Genomic DNA, 21,173 nt, shown 5'->3' with positions numbered 1-21,173 from the left:
GATTTCAGCAAGGCATTTGATAAAGTACCCCATGCAAGGGTTATTGAGAAAGTAAGGAGGCATGGGATCCAAGGGGACATTGCTTTGTGGATCCAGAACTGACTTGCCCACAGAAGGCAAAAAGTGGTTGTAGACAGGTCATGTTCTGCATGGAGGTCGGTGACGAGTGGTGTGCCTCAGGGATCTGTTCTGGGACCCCTTCTCTTCGTGATTTTTATAAATGACCTGGATGAGGAAGTGGAGGGATGGATTAGTAAATTTTCTGAAGACACAAAGGTTGGAGGTGTTGTGGATAGTGTGGAGGGCTGTCAGAGGGCTTTTTATTTATAAATAAACAATAATTATCTAGAATATGAAATAAAGAGTCCTTGAAATTGTCCATAGATTGTGGGACATTGATAGGATGCAAAACTGGGCTGAGAAGTGGCAGATGGCGTTCAACCCAGATAAGTGTGTGGTGGTTCATTTTGGTAGGTCAAATTTGATGGCAGAATATAGTATTAATGGTAAGACTCTTAGCAGTGTGGAGGATCAGAGGGATCTTGGGGTCTGAGTCCTAAGGATACTTAAAGCTACTGTGCAGGTTGTCTCTGGTGTATTGGCCTTCATCAATTGTGGGATTGAGTTTAAGAGCCGAGAGGTAAAATTGCAGCTCTATAGGACCCTGGTCAGACCCCACTTGGAGAACTGTGCTCATTTCTGGTCACCTCACTACAGGAAGAATGTGGAAACCATAGAAAGGGTGCAGAGGAAATTTACAAGGATGTTGCCTGGATTGGGAAGCATGCCTTATGAGAATAGGTTAAATGAACTCGACCTTTTCTCTTTGGAGCGACGGAGGATGAGAGGTGACCTGATAGAAGTGTACAAGATGATGAGAGGCATTGAGGTATAGTCAGAGGCTCTTTCCCAGGGCTGAAATGGCTAGCATGAGAGGGCACAGTTTTAAGGTGCTTAGAGGTAGGTAGAGAGGAGATATCAAGCGTAAGTTTTTTTATGCAGCAACTAATGAGTGTGTGGAATGGGCTGCTGGCAACGGTGGTGGAGGCAGATATAATAGGGTCTTTTAAGAGACTCCTGGATGGATACATGGAACTTAGAAAAATAGAGGGCTATGGGTAACCTTAGGTGATTTCTAAGGTAAGGACATGTTCAGCACAGCTTTGTGGGCCGAAGGGCCTGTATTGTGCTGTAGGTTTTCTATGTTTCTAAATCCAAGAACTATAACAGAATCAATGAAAGACTGCACCAACAGGCAGACAAACTACGCTACTACAAAAGAAAAAAAAACAATAAATATTGAGACTATGAGGTAAAGAGTCCTTGAAAGTGAGTTCATAGGTTGTGGGAACAGTTCAGTGATGGGGCAGGTGAAGTTGAGTGAAGTTATCCCCTCTGGGTTCAAGAGTCTGATGGTTGAGGGTAATAACTGTTCCTGAACCTGGTGGCAAGAAGAGAGCATGATCTGGATGGCGAAGCATCCTTGATGATGGATGCTGTTTTCCTGAGACACTGCTCCGTGCAGATGTGATCAATGGTGGGGTTGGCTTCACCCGTGATTGGCTGGGCCATATCCTTTACTTTCTGTAAGATTTTCTGTGCAAGGGGATTGGTGTTTCCATATCAGACTGTGATAAAACCAGTCTATATACTCTCCACCACGTAACTATAGAAGCCTGCCAAAGTTTTAGATGTCATGCCAAATCTTCGCAACTTCTAAGGAAGTAGAGGTGCTGTCATGTTCTCATTGCAATTGCACTTAAGTGCTGGGCCCAGGTCAGGTCCTCGAAAATGATTACACCGAGGCATGGGAGTTGGTCTTTATTTTTTTTAAATTAGGTTTCCTGCTTTGCAGCTTCCTGTAAGCAAACTAATCTCAAGGTTGGATCATTTATGCATTCTTTGATCATAATGTACTTTGAATGCACTGACCTCAGAGACTGAAATCACAGGGTCATCAGAGGCCGTGGGAATTTGTGAAGGTTCCTCAATGTTTTGACAGTCAAAACAAGCAGAGAAGGCATCGAGCTCATGTGGGAGCAAAGCCCTGTTGTCACTTGTGTCACTTGGTTTTATTTTGTAAGAGGTTTTAACATTCAAGCCCTGCCACAGGTGTCAAGGATCCTTCAAAGATTCACGTTTAGTCCAGAATTGCTATGTAGCCCATGAGCTGGCTTTCTGGAGATCATACCTGGACCTCTTGTACCTGAACTCTGACACCCGAGCTATAATGTCATTGTGCTGACCACTACGCTCCCATGGTGTGTGAAATGTCAACATTTCCTTGTCTGCCACAGATGCTGACCAACCCGCTCAGTTTCTCCAGCAGATGATTTGTTACAGTAGAAGTTAGCGTTTCTTAAAGATTGTACAGAATTGGGATTCATGAATCAAAGATGTAAAATATTAAATAACCAAAAGATAAGCAGCACCCTCAAAGTGTTGGAGGTACTCAGCAAGTCAGGCAGCATCTATGGAGGGGAATAAACTGTGAATGTTTCTAACTGAGACCCTTCATCAGGACATCCTAATGAAGGGTCTCGACCCAAAATATTGATTGCTTATTCCCCTCCATAGGTACTGCCTAGTTTTTTGAGTTCCTCCAACACTTTGTGTGTAGATTTCCAACATCTACAGAATCCTTTGAGTCTGAAAAAATGATGGAATTATTTGGGATAATGCTGGAAACAAGAGCGAGCTGTCATTATATGTGTCGATAATATGGCTTTACACCCTTCCCTACAATACACCAAAGTGTTAATTAAGAAGCAGGACCCAAAGAAAGCTATTTTTGGATTACTTCCTGTGTCACACTCCAGCAATAATAGAAATAGAGACCAGCGCAGACAAATGTGCAGCCAGAGAGATGGTGCAGGAAGAAAGGCTTTAGCTTCCTGAGACAATGCAACCAGTGCTGGGGAAGGTGGTAACTATAAAATCTGGATGAACATTCCCCAACTGAGCAACGTCATTGCAAGAAGGCTCTCCAGTAATGTACAGGGTGTTTGATAAGGGATGCTCATAGGAGGTTACACTGAAAAGGAGGAAAAAAGGTGCAAAAATGGATTGGAAGAGATAAGTATCACCAGAAAAAGTAATAACAAGTTTTTATAGCGGACCCAACAACATGACAGTACATATAGGTCTAAAATTTTAAAAGGTAGTAATCTCGGGATTACTGCCTGTGCCACACAACAGTGAGTAGGAATGGAATGAGGAGGAGGATAAATGCATGGCTGAGGGATTAGAGCAGGGGGCAGGGATTCAAGTTTCTGGATCATTGGAACCCCTTTTGGGGCAGGTGTGACCTGTACAAAAAGGACGGGTTGCGCTTGAATCCTAGGGGGACCGATATCCTGGCGGGGAGATTTGCGAAGGCTACTGGTGGGACTTTAAACTAGAATGGTTGGAGGGTGGGAATCAAATCGAAGAGACTAGGGGAGAGGAGGTTAGTTCACAAATAGAGAAAGCTAGTAGACAGTGTTTGAGGGAGGATAGGCAGGTGACAGAGAAGGGGAGCGCTCAGACCGAAGATGTAGGGGAGAAGGAAGAAAAAGATAATAAAGTTGTTTACACCGTTAGGATAAACAGAGAATAAGAGGTGGAGAGTTTCTTAAATGCATCTATTTTAATGCTAGGAGCATTGTAAGAAAGGTGGATGAGCTTAGAGCATGGGTTGATACCTGGAAATATGATGTTGTAGCTATTAGTGAAACATGGTTGCAGGATTGGCAACTAAATATAGATAGATAGATAGATAGATAGATAGATACTTTATTCATCCCCATGGGGAAATTCAACATTTTTTCCAATGTCCCATACACTTGTTGTAGCAAAAACTCATTACATACAATACTTAACTCAGTAATAATATGATATGCATCTAAATCACTAACTCAAAAAGCATTAATAATAGCTTTAAAAAAAAAGTTCTTAAGTCCTGGCAGTTGAATTGTAAAGCCTAATGGCATTGGGGAGTATTGACCTCTTCATCCTGTCTGAGGAGCATTGCATCGACAGTAACCTGTCGCTGAAACTGCTTCTCTGTCTCTGGATGGTGCTATGTAGAGGATGTTCAGGGTTTTCCATAATTGACCGTAGCCTACTCAGCGCCCTTCGCTCAGCTACCGATGTTAAACTCTCCAGTACTTTGCCCACGACAGAGCCCGCCTTCCTTATCAGCTTATTAAGACGTGAGGCGTCCTTCTTCTTAATGCTTCCTCCCCAACACGCCACCACAAAGAAGAGGGCGCTCTCAACAACTGACCTATAGAACATCTTCAGCATCTCACTGCAGACATTGAATGACGCCAACCTTCTAAGGAAGTACAGTCGACTCTGTGCCTTCCTGCACAAGGCATCTGTGTTGGCAGTCCAGTCTAGCTTCTCGTCCAACTGTACTCCCAGATACTTGTAGGTCTTAACCTGCTCCACACATTCTCCATTAATGATCACTGGCTCCATATGAGGCCTAGATCTCCTAAAGTCCACCACCATCTCCTTGGTCTTGGTGACATTGAGACGCAGGTAGTTTGAGTTGCACCATATCACAAAGTCCTGTATCAGTTTCCTATACTCCTCCTCCTGTCCATTCCTGACACACCCCACTATGGCCGTGTCATCAGCGAACTTCTGCACATGGCAGGACTCCGAGTTATATTGGAAGTCAGATGTGTACAGGGTGAACAGGACCGGAGAGAGTACGGTTCCCTGTGGCGCTCCTGTGCTGCTGACCACTGTGTCAGACCTACAGTCTCCCAACCGCACATACTGAGGTCTATCTGTCAAGTAGTCCACTATCCAATCCACCATGTGAGAGTCTACTCCCATCTCAGTTAGTTTGTGCTTTAAGATCTTGGGCTGGATGGTGTTAAAGGCACTAGAGAAGTCAAGGAATGTAATCCTCACAGCACAACTGACCCCATCTAGGTGAGAGAGTGATTTGTGCAGCAAATACGTGATAGCATCCTCCACTCCCACCTTCTCCTTATACGCAAACTGAAGCGGATCCCGGGCGTGCCTGGATTTTGTTGCTTCAGGTATGATAGAAGTGGAGGGGCAAGAGGGGGAGGTGTTGCATTGCTTGTCAGAGAAAATATTACAGTGGTGCCTTGGCAGGATAGATTAGAGGGCTCATTTAGGGAGGCTATTTGAGTGGAATTGAGGAATAGGAAAGGTGTAGTAACACTTATAAGGGTGTATTATAGACCACCTAATGGGGAGCAAGAATTGGAGGAGTAAATTTGTAAGGAGATAGCAGAGATTTGTAGTAAGCACAAGGTTGTGATTGCAGAAGATTTTAATTTTCCACACATAGACTGGGAAGCCTATTCTGTAAAAGGGCTGGATGGTTTGAAATTTGTAAAATATGTACAGGATAGTTTTTTGCAGCAATACATAGAGGTACCAACGAGAGAAGGGGCAGTGTTGGATCTCCTGTTAGGGAATGAGATAGGTCAGGTGATGGAGGTATGTGTTGGGGAGCACTTCGGGTCCAGTGATCACAATGCCATTAGTTTCCACATAATTACAGAGAAGGATAGGACTGGACCCAGGGTTAAGATTTTTGATTGGAGAAAGGCTAACTTTGAGGAGATGTGAGAGGATTTAGGAGGAGTGGATTGGGACAATTTGTTTTATGGGAAGGATGTAATAGAGAAATGGAGGTCATTTAAAGGTGAAATTTTGAGGGTACAGAATCTTTATGTTCCTGTTAGGTTAAAAGTTTGAGAGAGCCATGGTTTTCAAGGGATATTGGAAACTTAGTTTGGAAAAAGAGAGATCTACAATGAATATAGGCAACATGGAGTAAATGAGGTGCTCGAGGAATATAAAGAATGTGAAAAGAATCTTAAGAAAGAAATTAGAAAAGCTAAAAGACATGAGGTTGCTTTGGCAAGTAAGGTGAAAATAAATCCAAAGGGTTTCTACAGTTATATTAATAGCAAAGGGATAGTGAGGGATAAAATTAGTCCCTTAGAGAATCAGAGTGGACAGCTATGTGTGGAGCCACAGGAGATGGGGGAGATTTTGAACAATTTATTTTCTTCGGTATTCACTAAAGAGAAGGATATTGAATTGTGTAAGGTAAGGGAAACAAGTAGGGTAGTTATGGAAACTATGATGATTAAAGAAGCAGAAGTACTGGCACTTTTAAAGAATATAAAAGTGGATAAGTCTCCAGATCTTAACAGGATATTCCCTAGGACCTTGAGAGAAGTTAGTGTAGAAATAGCAGGGGCTCTGACAGAAATATTTCAAACGTCATTAGAAACAGGGATGGTGCCGGAGGATTAGTGTATTGCTCATGTGATTCCATTGTTTAAAAAGGGTTCTAAGAGTACACCTAGCAATTATCAGCCTGTAAGTTTGATGTCAGTGGTGAGTAAATTAATGGAAAGTATTCTTAGAGATGCTATATATAATTATCTGGATAGACAGGTTCTGATTAGAAACAGTCAACATGGATTTGTATGTGGAAGGTCATGTTTGACAAATCTTATCGAATTTTTTGAAGAGGTTACTAGGAAAGTTGACGAGGGTAAAGCAGTGGATGTTGTCTATATGGACTTCAGTAAGACCTTTGACAAGGTTCCACATGGAAGGTTAGTTAGGAAGGTTCAATCGTTAGGTATTAATATTGAAGTAGTAAAATGGATTCAACAGTGGCTGGATGGGAGATGCCAGAGAGTAGTGGTGGATAACGGTTTGTCAGGTTGGAGGCTGGTGACTAGTGGTGTGCCTCAGGAATCTGTACTGGGTCCAATGTTGTTTGTCATATACATTAATAATCTGGATGATGGAGTGGTAAATTGGATTAGTAAATATGCAGATGATACTAAGATAGGTGGCGTTGTGGATAATGAAGTAGGTTTTCAAAGCTTGCAGAGAGATTTAGGCCAGTTAGAAGAGTGGGCTGAAAGATGGCAGATGGAGTTTAATGCTGATAAGTGTGAGGTGCTACATTTTGGTAGGACTAATCAAAATAGGACATACATCGTAAATGGTAGGGCATTGAGGAATGCAGTAGAACAGAGTGATCTAGGAATAATGGTGCATTGTTCCCTGAAGGTGAAATCTCATGTGGATAGGGTGGTGAAGAAAGCTTTTGGTATGCTGGCCTTTATAAATCAGAGCATTGAGTATAGGAGTTGGGATGTAATGTTAAAATTTTACAAGGCATTGGTGAGGACAAATTTGGAGTATTGTGTACATTTCTGGTCACCGAATTATAGGAAAAGTGTCAACAAAATAGAGAGAGTACAGAGGAGATTTACTAGAATGTTACCTGGGTTTTAGCACCTAAGTTACAGAGAAACGTTGAACAAGTTAGATCTTTATTCTTTGGAGCAGAGAAGGTTGAGGGGGGACTTGATAGAGGTATTTAAAATTATGAGTGGGATAGATAGAGTTGACGTGGATAGGCTTTTTCCATTGAGAGCAGGGGAGATTCAAACAGGAGGACATGAGTTGAGAGTTCAGGGGCAAAAGTTTAGGGGTAACACGAGGGGGAACTTCTCTACTCGGTGGTAGCCATGTGGAACAAGCTTCTGGCAGAAGTGGTAGAGGCAGGTTCGATTTTGAAAAAAAATATTTAAAAAACATTTTTTTAAACATTGGATAGGTATATGGACAGGAAAGGAATGGAGGGTTATGGGCTGAGTGTGGGCCAGTGGGACTAGGTAAGAGTAAGCGTTCAGCACGGACTAGAAGGGCCGAGATGGCCTGTTTCCGTGCTGTAATTGTTATATGGTTATAAAATAGTTGTAAATACTAGAAGTTTATTAAAGAAGGTTGTTGTACTGCAGGAAGAATTCACATTATGGTAATAGCAGATACCTGGCCAAACAAAAGGTCAGAAATGGATTCTAAATATCTGTGTGACATGATGTTAAGGAAGGTGAACAAGTTAAGGAGGAGGGAGGACAGTGATCTGGATTAAAGAGGACTTCGTTAGAGAGAGAAGCCCTGCAATGTTCGAGAGCAGATCCTATCTGCTTTAATCTGAGAAACAGCATTGGTGTGATTACACTCTGGGGATTATTATTTAGGCTAACTAGTCATGAGAATAACGAGATGAAATTAAAAAATATCACAGCTGCAGGAAATCTGAAATAAGGGTGCAGGAAATACTCAGGCAACATCAGTGAAAAAAGAAACAGGTAATAAGTCAAGTCAAGGATCCTGATTCTAAGGAGCAACCTTTCAGGGAGAGAGCGCAGATTTGAAAAAAAAACATAGAATAGTGAAATTTGAGCCTTCAACTCTGAAGTTTCCAAAATGTTCACAAGGACTTCATTGATCAAAATATTCCTGGCCCAGCTTTGCATTGCTGAATTAGATTCTGAGATGTGAAGCAGGCTGGTTTCAGCAAGCATTAGTGGGCAAGTAGCCAAGGAGCAGTAATCATGTCAAAAGGTTTTAAATAGCTATGGAAAAGGACATTAACTACCCCAAGATAAAAACTGTCAGCTGGACAAGGACCAGTTTCAACAGGATAAAAAGTGGATCTGTTCTAGGTAAACCGGAAACAAGGCTATAATTGAAGTGGAGATGTTTCAGCTACAATCTAGATCCAGTTTTATTAAGGAAAAGGTTTAGGGAATTAAACCAGATCTCCAAGGGATGGCTGAAAAGAGAGAGAGAGTAAAGCAGAGAATAAAAAAAATAGCATATGAGAGGTGTTGGGTTGTTAATACAAATGAGGGCCAGCCTGATTTCAGTAAGCTCTGAAGAGAAATGAAAAAGAAAATCAAAGATACCAAGTAAAGGTGAGAAAAGAAGCTTTAAACATAAAAAGGAATTGGTAATAGTGCAGAAGTATGTAAGAGGAGAGAAGAGACTGATCAGAGACGAGAAAAGAAATTTTCTCAAGGCACAGAGGATGGCTAAGGTACTAAATTAACATTTTGCATCAGTCTTCACCAAGGAAGAAGATGCTTTTAGACTTCAGCATTAGAAGATGAAACTCAGATTCTGGATGGACTGAAAATGGATAAACAAGGAATATAAGAAAGACCATGCACTTTGACATAAATAATAGTCTCCAGCAGTGTAATCACACCAACGCTGCTTCTCATTTTTAAGCAGATAGAATGTGTTCTCAAACATTACAGGACTCCTCTCTCCAGTGATGTCCTCCTTAATCTAAATCATTGCCCACCCTCCTTTCTTCACCTTTCCTTAAAATCATGTAGTCACATGTCATCAGGGATACTTAGAATCCATTCCTACCCTTTTACTTGGCCAGGTTTCCATTATTCACAACATGAACTCCTTCTGCAGGTCAACAACTTGCTTCTGGTGCCTGCAGTTTGGAAAATTGCAAATGTTTATGTTGTCATTCAAGAAAATTGTAGGAATAAACCCTGTATCTACATAACTAAGCAGTTTATCCATTGTGGTGGGGAAAATTCTAGAAATGGTAGTCAGGGACAGAAGTAGTAGAAGAAGCACAAGAGACAACAGATGCTCGAACCTAGAGCAAAGAGTACACTGCTGGGAGAACTCACTTGGTGATGTGACATCTGTGGAGTCAAAGAGATTATCTGTGTTTTGTGTTGAGATCATGGATCAGGACTGAGTGTGTAAAGGGGAGAGAGCCAATGTTTAGAAGCGAGAGGAAGAAGTGAGACAGTGGCTGGCAGGTGATAGGTGGAACAAGATGAGGAGGTAGATGGGGCTGATAGGCAGATAGACCAGGTCAGGAAGGGGAAGTGAAAGTTAGACCAAGGGACAAGAAACCCAGTTAGATGGACCCTAAAAATGTGGGTAGACAGGAAAATCTGCACTCATTCTGCGTGGTTCAAACAGTTTGTAAGTAGACCTGGTGGAGATAATTGTTTAAAATCATGTTACATACAGAAAAAGAAGACAATGAGAAACTGTTCCCACTGATGTAGGGGTAAAGAACTATGGTATATTGTTCCATTATGGAGTAAATAGAGAAATTCTGAAAAGAAAACAAAAGTCACATGAGGAAAACTCTTCTTAGCCTCTAAGTGGTAAGAGTCTGCTGGGCAGGTAAAGAGGCAAATTCAGTTGTTACATTCAAAGGGAGCTGTGTGGACCTAAAAGGAAAACATTTGCGTGGCACATAATGGGACTACCTAGATATTATTACATAAAGCCAAACAACAACAAGGTCAATCAAAGGAAAATATATTTGGTATGCCCAAAATATTTTCTTATCAAAAGGAAACCAGGCATATTTTCCTTAATTTCTAATAAGTCACAGTCAGATTATTTTCAGTGAACTGAGAATGTACAAAGCAATGGTTAGTAGGTTTACAGATGACCCAAAGGTATTATTGACAGTGAAGAAAGTTGACAAAAATTACAGGAGGATCTTGACCAGCTGAGTTAGTGGGCCAAAGAATGTCAAATGGTGTTTAATTCAGATAAATGCGAGCTGTTACATTCTGTAAAGTCAAGTCAAGGTAGGATTTTCACAGTAAATGGTTGGGCCCTGGGGAGTGTTGCAGAATAGAGGGATGTTGGAATGCAGGTATATAGTTTCCTAAAGTTGATGTCACAGCTGGACAGGGTGGTAAAGAAGGCTTTCGAGCAGGACACCGAGTATAATAATTGGAGTATTTTTTGTGGCTGAACAAGATGCTGATGAGACCACACATGAAGAATTCTGTTCAGTTTCATACATCCTGATAATAAAGATGTTACTAAACTGAAAAGAGTGAAGAAAAGGCATACAAGGACATTGTCAAGACTCAGGGACTAAGTTACAGGGAGAGGTTGGTCAGGTCCTTGAAGCAAAGAAAACTGAGAAGTGATCTTACAGAGATGTATAAACCACAAGGAGCACAGATAAGGTAAATTCAATCAGTCTTTTTCTCAGGGTTGGAGAATTAAGAACCAGAGGGCATAGCTTTATGGTAAGAAGAGAAAGTTATGAGTGAATCTTAAGGGCAACTTTTTTAAAAAAAACAGAGGATGGTATGTATATGGAATGAGCTGCCAGAGCAAATGGTTGGAGCAAGTACAACAATGTCTGGCATGATGTTGCTGGAGAGACCCAGCAGCAATACTTTTCTGGACTATGGTTACAGCAATCCCATATCACTGCGTCTCAATATCACCAAGACCAAGGAGATGGTGGTGGAGTTTAGGAGACCTAGGCCTCATATGGAGCCAGTGATCATTAATGGAGAATGTGTGGAGCAGGTTAAGACCTACAAGTATCTGGGAGTACAGTTGGACGAGAAGCTAGACTGGACTGCCAACACAGATGCCTTGTGCAGGAAGGCACAGAGTCGACTGTACTTCCTTAGAAGGTTGGCGTCATTCAATGTCTGTAGTGAGATGCTGAAGATGTTCTATAGGTCAGTTGTGGAGAGCGCCCTCTTCTTTGTGGTGGCGTGTTGGGGAGGCAGCATTAAGATGAGGAACGCCTCACGTCTTAATAAGCTGGTAAGGAAGGCGGGCTCTGTCGTGGGCAAAGTACTGGAGAGTATAACATCGGTAGCTGAGCGAAGGGTGCTGAGTAGGCTACGGTCAATTATGGAAAACCCTGAACATCCTCTACATAGCACCATCCAGAGACAGAGAAGCAGTTTCAGCGACAGGTTGCTATCGATGCAATGCTCCTCAGACAGGATGAAGAGGTCAATACTCCCCAATGCCATTAGGCTTTACAATTCTACCGCCAGGAGTAAGATATGTTAAAGTGCCGGGGTTGATTGTATTTAATGTATCTAAGTAAACTACTTAAGAACTTTTTAAAAGCTATTATTAATGCTTTTTGAGAGAGTGATTTAGATGCATATCATATTTTTACTGAGTAATTTATGTAATTAGTTTTGCTAAAACAAGTGTATGGGACATTGGAAAAAATGTTGAATTTCCCCATGGGGGTGAATAAAGTATCTATCTATCAATCCGCAGCCTGTAATTTCCCTTCGGAAGTTGTGCTTTTGAACATTTATATGACCTGGACTTTTTGTGGTGTATTGAAAGATTCAGTGAACTGGACTCCAGAGATTGCAGGTATATCTGTGATGGCCATTGCTGGAGCAGGCTTGGGGCTGGATCAATGTGGCGGGGCCCAGGCCCGAGAGCGGAAAATGAACCAATGTTTAGCCGATTTTAGTGCCGAGCCAGATTAGAAAGATCAAGACGTCGAGGCCGAAGACAAAGGCTGAACCAGTGTTCAGTTCAGTACTCTAAGAGGGTTGCCTCAGTGCGGAACTGACTCCATGCTATGGCCTGTAGCCATTAGGCTCCCGGATTGGCTGCAGTGTCGAATTGGCCCTGTGGCTGTGGACTCACTCTGCGGTCCATGCTCTGTGTGTTACTTGTTTACTTTTTTATTGTTTGCACGATTTGCTCTCTTTTTGCTGCGTGGTTATTATTAGTGGGTTCTATTGTGTTATTTTGTTTGTGACTGGATGCAAGATGATGAATTTCAAGGTTCTGGATGGTAGACATACTTCAATAATAGATGAACTTTGCCCTTTAAACTTTGATCTTTTAAAAGACAGTTGCATAGGTGCAGGAATAGAAAATGCTTAGATATGCTTCAAAGGATAGTTTGCCAGACAGGGGCAAACGGGGCTTGCTTAGATGGCATTGCGGTCAGTATGGACAAATTGTGTTGAAGGGCCCAGTTCCATCACTGACTTTGATAACTTAGTTTAAAGTTAATAAAAATAAAGAGAAAGTGAAGACTGTTGCCTCAAAAAATATATTTTCAGTGGTTGTGATGAATGGGACTGTCAGACTGTTTTTGGATCTGAGACATTTGCATAGAGCTTGTGATCTACGAGAACTTATTGTCTAATGAATGTTTCTTTTGTGTTCACTTTGCACATAAAACTTCCTGCTGCACTGCTAAGTAGCTACAGCATGTCTCATTTGAATAAAATTGTGGCATGATAAAATATATATCTTTGGCATCACTTTAGATCATTCAGGGCAGCAGCAAATAATTCTTTAAATTCAGACCTCATATTATCCCAGGCTCCCTGACTTTTTGACAAATGTATATATAGTGATCAATGTCTCTTATCCATTTTTGACACTTTATTGCTAATTCAATCTGTCTTCATTGCATTAATGTGCTGATAGTCCCAATTTTTTCCCAGGAAGAAAAGCTGTCAGTCAGCCAAATGGATAAATTCCTTTACCAGTTTATTATCAGACAAAATGGAAGTTCTCTCTGTCTGTAAGGGATGATGAATCAGGCAGCTTTGGAGGTTGTTCAGAAACAAAGACCATGATTATTTTATGGCTGAAGTATTAGCTAATGAATCATTCTGACTCCTACTGATATAACACTCTTGCTCTTTCTCTGAAATTTCTCTACAGGAGTTGCAGAGTAAAGTCATTAGTTAGATCTAAAATCCAAGTACAGCACAAAGGATGGAAATCAAATACTGCTTTAGGCTAGCTTTGGGACCGTTGCATGACTTCAAACAGGAGTGAGTGTCCAGCTCTTCCAAGTGGCTCGAAGTTTGTCTTTTATGGGCAGAAATGAAACTGAAGATGGTGGCATTCCAAACTAACTAATACATTCTGAATGTTACATCTAAGTTCTGATCTAATACCCTAATGTAAATATTTGATTTAAGCATGGGAAGAAAGCTCTCTTTGAAGTACTTAATCAAATTATTTTCATTACAGCATTTTCTCAGAAGGAAATATGAGCGAATATGAGGCACAGTGGTGATATTATAGGGGACTTCCTTACATCTGAGCCTGAAGGTCAAGGTCTTGAGGATAATTTCAGAGACAAATACAACTCTGAAATTCTTCTTCTCCAGATAGCCATGAAACCAAGAAAGAAAAAAAGCATGATTATCAACCCCCAAATCCCTCCTCCCCACACAAAAAGTGAACAAGAACAGAACAAGCACATCAATCTTCAAGTCTCCCTCCCCCACACGCAAAAAGAGAAAGACTGGACAGAAAACACAGTATATTAAAAACTATAAGACTGAGAAAAGTCTAGAGTCCAAGTCCATATCCAAAATGTAAAACAAAACCTGGGTAACATTCTCCGGGCACAGCGGCAGGCTCTCTCCTCCCTGGTAGCAGAGCAACCCCCCCACCCCCCCACCCCCCAGCAGTCAAAAGGCAGTCTCCTGTCTCCAGTAGCAGAGAGATCACACCAGCAATCAAAAAGCAGTCTCACCTCTCTGGTAGCAGAGCGATCCCACCGGTGATCAAAAGACAAGCAGCCAGTGCTCACCTTCTGCATTTGCCTCGATGTTCAATCTTGATGTCACATTAATTGGTGAACAATGGAAGGTTTGATCAGCAAAATGGAGTCGAACATCAGCTCGTGCCCCATCCCGCAGCCTTCTGACAACAAGGAACTCACAAGCTGCCTCTCCTCCCAGAGTCCTCTTGGAGACTGCAGAGTGCTGGAACACCCGAATAATCTCTAAACAGCAAATCACAAACTTCAGCAGTTCCAGAATCACATTCAAGATGAAAAACAAATGTAAAAGACATAAAAGTAGTCAAATATGTTTCATGATCTATCCAGAAAATGTTGACCGAATAAGCATTGTTCACAGGCGCCATCTTGACCATCTTGACTTTTTCATCCATTATTGCCTTTGAACTGGGGAGAAAGTTACAAGTGAACCAGTTTGATGAGTCTGGAGTTAAATCCAAGTCAGACCATATGGCAGATTCACTTTCCTTAACCTGTTGGCTTTTAATGACAATCCTATAATTTCATGTTTACACTATGAATCCAGCTTCTTCCTCCAGGTGTATTCAAATACAGTACTTAGTTTAAATTCACCAAGCGTCATGCTGGAATCTGAACTCAAATTCCTGTTTAATTGCCTCTAGTGATTAGTCCATTGTTAGCGGTATTAATTTGTGGATGAAATGTTAAACTGAGGCCTGTATGTTCAGGTGAACATAAACAATCTCAATCTAGGAAACATGTTCTTATCAGCATTAATCTCCCAGCACACAACCAATCTAGGACAATTGTTTACCTCCCTCACGAAATAGAAAGTCATTGCTATCCTCAAAGCTCAAAGTAAATTTATTATCAAAGTATATATTTGTCACCATATCACCATGAGATTCACTTCCTTGTGGGCATTCACAGTAAATACAATAAAAACAACCTCCAGTCCTCCACAGCAGTTACCCAACTCCGAGGTAACTCATGTACGGTATATGCATTATAAGGCCATAAGACATGGAAGCAGAATTATCCCATTTGGCCAATCAAATCTGTTCTTCAAGTCAGTCATGGCTGATTTATTATCCCTCTCAATGCCATTCTCTTGTCTTTTCCCCTTCGCCTTTGACACTCCGACTAAACTAATCAAAAACCTAACAGCCTCTGCTTCAAATATATCCAACGACATGGCCTCTGCAGCCAGCTGTGGCAACAAATTTCACAGATTCATCACCCTCTGGCTAAAGAAATTCCTCCTCAGCTCTGTCCTAAGTGGGTATCCTTATATTCTGAGGCCGTGCTCCCTGGCCCCAGACTTCGCCACTGTGGGAAATATCCTCTCCACATCCAATCTATCTAGGCCTTTCATCATTTGATAGGGCTCTCCCCCACCCTCATTCTTCTAAACTACAGCTAGTACAGGCCCAGAGCTATCGAATGCTCTTCATGTGTTAACCCTTTCATTTCCAGAATCATTCTCATGAATCTCCTCTGGACCGTCCCCAATGCCAGCACGTCTTTTCTTTAGGTAAGGGGGTCAAAACTGCTCAGAATACTCCCAAGTGGAGTCTGACATAATAATGAGTGAGGCCTTATAAGGCTTATTTTATATTAGAATATCCTGAGAAGTTGATGACAATATAGCACTTCTGTTTTCCCACATATACTCCCTCATAGTATAGTTCATGCTCTCCACCCTCACCCAAAGGACTCCCAGGGAACCTATGTGAAGTGGATGGAGAAAATCAAAAAACTGCAGGCACTGGGAATCTGAAATAAAGACAGAAAGTCAAGTTCCTGATAAATTGAAGTAAAACTGAGGAAGTAAACTGTTCATGATCTGAAATCTAAACTCAAAATGAAGTTTAGATTTCATAATAGTCATAATGTTATGTGCCAGTAAATTAATTTAAAGAGGACGTTGAACGGAAAGGAAAACAATTACCCCAATTTACCACAGATCTGTCCCTCTGAGACATTTCGAGATCCTTACAGAACCAGAAGTGGAGTTACTCTACACCACTTTACCAAGAAATGCTTTTCAGCTATTGAGGCATTCGAGTGATCTTTCAAACAGACTGAGAATTTTTAATGGTCATTGAGCTGACTGTACTAAAAAAGATCAAACATAACTTGATAATGGAGTCGCCAAGTGAAACACGGTACATGCTGAGACACAATCAAATTTAAACCTGAGGTATTTTTGGGCTTATGGCAATTTAAATTCTGCCACTTTCTATTAAGATTTACCTTTTATTTACAAAAGGCACCAATTGTTATTCTTATAATTAGATTGATAGCATCCTCTCAAATGTAGCCCAATGGAATAGCATAAGTAATGCGTCTCTAAATGTACCTTGGATTTAGATGCCATTAGCACATAACATACTAAATGCACTTGACGCTTTCTGGCCGATGTTGCAAAGTATTTGATTTCTCCTCCCATCAGGGTTCCACGGTTTTGGAGTTTCTGATGCGATAGAGAGGGAAGGAAAAGTAGTGGAGAAGTTGCTTCAGTGATCACAGTTTCCCTCAGAGAGAACATCTTTGAGATACCATTCAGCTAAGCCATGGGCATACGTGTAGATCTCAGGAATGAGCATGGTATGGGTTGATGACTATATTTAAATAGTCCAGCTGTGGAAGGAGCCACAATACATCTTGTATGGAAGAATGAGCCAGGAGCCAGGCTAAGTAGCAAAATTTCAGTGGAGAAGTATTTTTGGAACAGTGATCATAATTATTTGTCATCTATCTTAATAATCTGAATGAGAAATTAGTTGACATAGATAATAAAATCTATGTGGTCCCCAACCACCGGGCCGCGGACCGGTACCGGCTGCAAAGCACATGCGAGGAAACAATATGATTTGTTGATATGAAACGATATGAGTCAGCTGCATCTTTCCACAATACCTGTCATGCCCACTGTTGAACTTGAACACACGCAAGGTCATTACGCACGCGAAGTCATTACCCACACGAGGTCATCAGTCACCTAAACGCAGTGATACCCTTGCGCCAGGGATCACTGATTAGCCTCGGGTAACCGGCCACCTCGCGCGGCCAGTGAGAAGCGCCATTGCTACCGGCCTGGAGAGCAGACAGATGGGCGCCACCTCTAAACCTGTTTAGCACACTGAATGTTCGTGGGGAACCTGGTGCTAAAATATTCACAGACAACCTTATTCGGGCTCAGGGTTTTGTAAGTAGCAAAGCAGCTACCTTGCTGCGATCTACTGAAAGTCATCCCTCGAGCCAAACTTTTGTCATCCGATAGATCCTACCGACCTACGGGGGGGGGACGCGCATGCGCCCTGTCGCAATCCTTGCTCGGTCGGTTGCTCTCTCTGGACTGTGACCGCTGCGGCCCCGGTACGGGGACCTCCGGCCCTTACCTTATCCTCTCACTGGTGTGTTGCAATAATTTTATATGTTCATACCAGGAAACTATGTGCTGTGTGTTTAACATCCAAACATTACTTAAAATGTTATGATGCTACTGACTTATAAGTGAGTTATAATTGACTAATCACTATGTTCATGCAAGGAAAATATGCGCTGTGTGTTTAATATTAAATTCATTAGATAAACCCTTTTAGAAACAAAATTTAGAGTATTAGCCACTTATAAGTAACTTATAGTTGACTTACCACCTATATTCCAGTTGTGATTAACACCCCTCCCCCCATCCGCAAGAATATAGTTAATATTAAACTGGTCTGCAGTGCAAAAAAAATTGGTGACCCCAGTCTAGCGGACAGTGAAAATTATTATCTATGATCATCATTATATATTATATATATAGATATATAATATATCTGCAACCGATGGTGACTCTACCAGTTTAGAGGAGTACACAGCATCAGTGACCAGCTACATCAGCAAGTGCATTGATGATGTTACTCTGTCCAAGACCATCACTATACGTGCCAACCAGAAGCCATGGATGACTGCAGAGGTGCGTGCGCTACTGAGGTCCCGCGACTCCACCTTCAGAGCAGGCGACAAGGCAGCTCTAACAACAGCAAGGGCCAAACTGTCCCAAGCCATCGGAGGGGCAAAGCGTGCACATGCCCAGCTAATCCACAGCCACTTCCAGGACAGCGGCGACACGCGGCGCATGTGGAAGGGCATCCAGGACATCACCAATTACAGGACAACATCACCTGACTGTGCAGGTGATGCCTCCCTCCCAGATGCGCTGAATAACTTCTACGTCCGGTTTGAGGCAGAAAATGAGGTGGCGGCGAGGAAGTCCACCCCTCCTACGAATGACCAGGTGCTGTGTCTCTCCGTGGCCGATGTGAGAAGAACCCTGTGCAGGGTCAACCCACGGAAGGCTGCTGGACCAGACAACATCCCTGATAGAGTGCTCAGAGGATGTGCAAACCAGCTAGCAGATGTTCTCACTGACATCTTCAGCATCTCCCTGAGCAGCGCTACCATTCCAATGTGCTTCAAGGCTGCCACCATCGTCCCCATGCCGAAGAAGTCTTCAGTATCCTGCCTAAATGACTACTGTCCCGTTGCACTCACATCCATCATCATGAAGTGTTTCGAGAGGCTCGTCATGAGGCATATCAAGACCCTGCTGCCCCCCTCAATGGACCCCCTGCAGTTTGCGTACCGTCCCAACCGCTCAACAGACGACGCCATTGCCACCGCCCTCCATCTGGCCCTAACCCACCTGGACAAAAAAGACACATACATTCGGATGCTGTTCATAGACTTCAGTTCAGCGTTCAACACAATCATCCCTCAGAAACTGATTGGAAAGCTGAGCCTACTGGGCCTGAACACCTCCCTCTGCAACTGGATCCTAGACTTCCTGACTGGGAGATCTCAGTCAGTCCGGATCGGGAGCAGGATCTCCAACGCCATCACAGGGGCTCCCCAAGGTTGTGTGCTCAGTCCACTGCTGTTCACACTGCTGACCCACAACTGTGCTGCAACACACAGCTCGAACCATATCATCAAGTTCGCCGATGACACCACCGTGGTGGGTCTCACCAGCAAGAACGATGAGTCAGCTTACAGAGAGGAGGTGCAGCGGCTAACAGACTGGTGCAGAGCCAACAACATGTCTCTTAATGTGAGCAAAACAAAAGAGATGGTTGTTGACTTCAGGAGGGCAAACAGAGCGACCACTCCCCACTGAACATTGACGGCTCCTCGGTAGAGATCATAAACAGCACCAAATTTCTTGGTGTTCACCTGATGGAGAACCTCACCTGGTCCCTCAGCTCCATAGGAAAAAAAGCCCAACAGCGTCTCTACTTTCTGCGAAGACTGAGGAAAGTCCATCTCCCACCCCCCATCCTCATCACATTCTACAGCGGTTGTATTGAGAGCATCCTGAGCAGCTGCATCACTGCCTGGTTCGGAAATTGCACCATCTCGGATCGCAAGGCCCTGCAGCAGATAGTGAGGTCAGCTGAGAAGATCATCGGGGCCTCTCTTCCCGCCATCACGGACATTTACACCACACGCTGCATCCGCAAAGCAAACAGCGTTATGAAGGACCCCATGCACCCCTCATACAATCTCTTCTCCCGCCTGCCGTCTGGGAAAAGACTCCGAAGCATTCGGGCTCTCACGACCAGACTATGTAACAGTTTCTTCCCCCAAGCTATCAGACTCCTCAATACCCGAAGCCTGGATTGACACCTTGCCCTACTGTCCTGTTTATTATTTATTGTAATGCCTGCACTGTTTTTGTGCACTTTATGCAGTCCAGTGTAGGTCTGTAGTCTAGTGTAGCTTTCTCTGTGTTGTGTTTTTTTATTACATAGTTCGGTCTAGTTTTTTGTACTGTGTCATGTAACACCATGGTCCTGAAAAACGTTGTCTCATTTTTACTATGCACTGTACCAGCAGTTATGGTCGAAATGACAATAAAAGTTGATTTGACTTGATTAGCGCGAGCTCAGGTGCTTTTGGGACTTTTCGATGGGCTGCAATCAGCGAGGGAGGACACAGCATGAGGTTTAAAAAGAGCTGGGGTGGTTTCAGGACTTTCAGCCGTCTGGACTTTTCAGAAGGCTGCGATCATAACAATCTATTAGCTACTTAGCAGGGGCCAATAAAAATAAGTGAGGTATTACAGAGTGGCTATTGTGGGTGTGGGCAGTGTTAGAGTGGTCAGGATTTGGCTCAACTGGCTTAGCTGAGAACAGGCTTGGGCAAGCACAGGCAGAGTTTCTAACTATGTTTCTAGTAAGTTTTTTTCCCGTTAGTGTATAGCTAGTGGCATGTTCCTTGTATGAGATGTGGGAACTTTGAGAGACCTCCAGTCTCCCTAAAGTGCCCTGAGCTGTAGCTCCATAGAGACCACGTTATGCAGCTGGATAACCTGCAGCTCATATGGGTAAATGAGGAAGTGATAAATAGGAGCTATCCCCCTAAGTTGCAGAAGGCATGTACCTAGGAGACAGTCAGTAGAGGGAAAGGGAATAGGCAGCTAGTGTAGAGTACCCCCGTGACTCAGTAATAAGTATACCACTTTGGATACTGTTTTAGGGGATGACCTACTGGGGAAGCCGCATTGACCTGATCTCTGGCACTGAGTCTGTCTCCATGGCTCAGAAGGGAAGTGGAGGGGTGGAGAAGAGAAATGCAGTAGTGATGGTGGATTCCATAATTAGAGGAGCGGACATTAGATTCTGTAGATGTGAAAGAAACACCCTGATGGTATGTGGCCTCCCAGATGTCAGTGTCAGGGATGTCTCGGGTCAGGTCTACAACATTCTAAAGGGGAAGGGTGAACACCTGGAAGTTGTGGTACATATAGATACCAAAGGCATAGGCAGGAAAAGAGAAGAAGTCCTGAAGAGAGAATATCAGGAGTTAGGTGGAAAGCTGAAAAGGAGGACCTCTTGGACAGTGATCTCTGATTGCTGCCTGTGCCATGGTCCAATGAGGGTAAGAATAATGCCTTTGACCTCTTTTGCCTGCACCTTGGTGCCTTTGTCCTCCTTCACCCAGACCTCAATGAGCTCTCCACCCA

The 21,173-nt window shown here is 42.8% G+C and overlaps 1 long non-coding RNA gene across 2 annotated transcripts in view; it reads right to left on the bottom strand.

Moving 5' to 3' along the window:
• The window catches only part of LOC140723222 (uncharacterized), a 52,287-nt gene that overhangs the window by 22,608 nt on the left and 8,506 nt on the right, over positions 1–21,173 (bottom strand). For both annotated transcript variants that reach the window (XR_012097838.1, XR_012097837.1), the window contains exon 2: positions 14,150–14,401. This is a non-coding gene — a long non-coding RNA (uncharacterized lncRNA). The remainder of the gene's footprint in view (positions 1–14,149; positions 14,402–21,173) is intronic.

The sequence above is a fragment of the Hemitrygon akajei genome, chromosome 3, assembly GCF_048418815.1.
Source record: "Hemitrygon akajei chromosome 3, sHemAka1.3, whole genome shotgun sequence".
NCBI lineage: Eukaryota > Metazoa > Chordata > Chondrichthyes > Myliobatiformes > Dasyatidae > Hemitrygon > Hemitrygon akajei.
The sequence above is the reverse complement of the archived record's forward strand: the minus strand, read 5'-3'. Positions and strand labels throughout refer to the sequence as shown.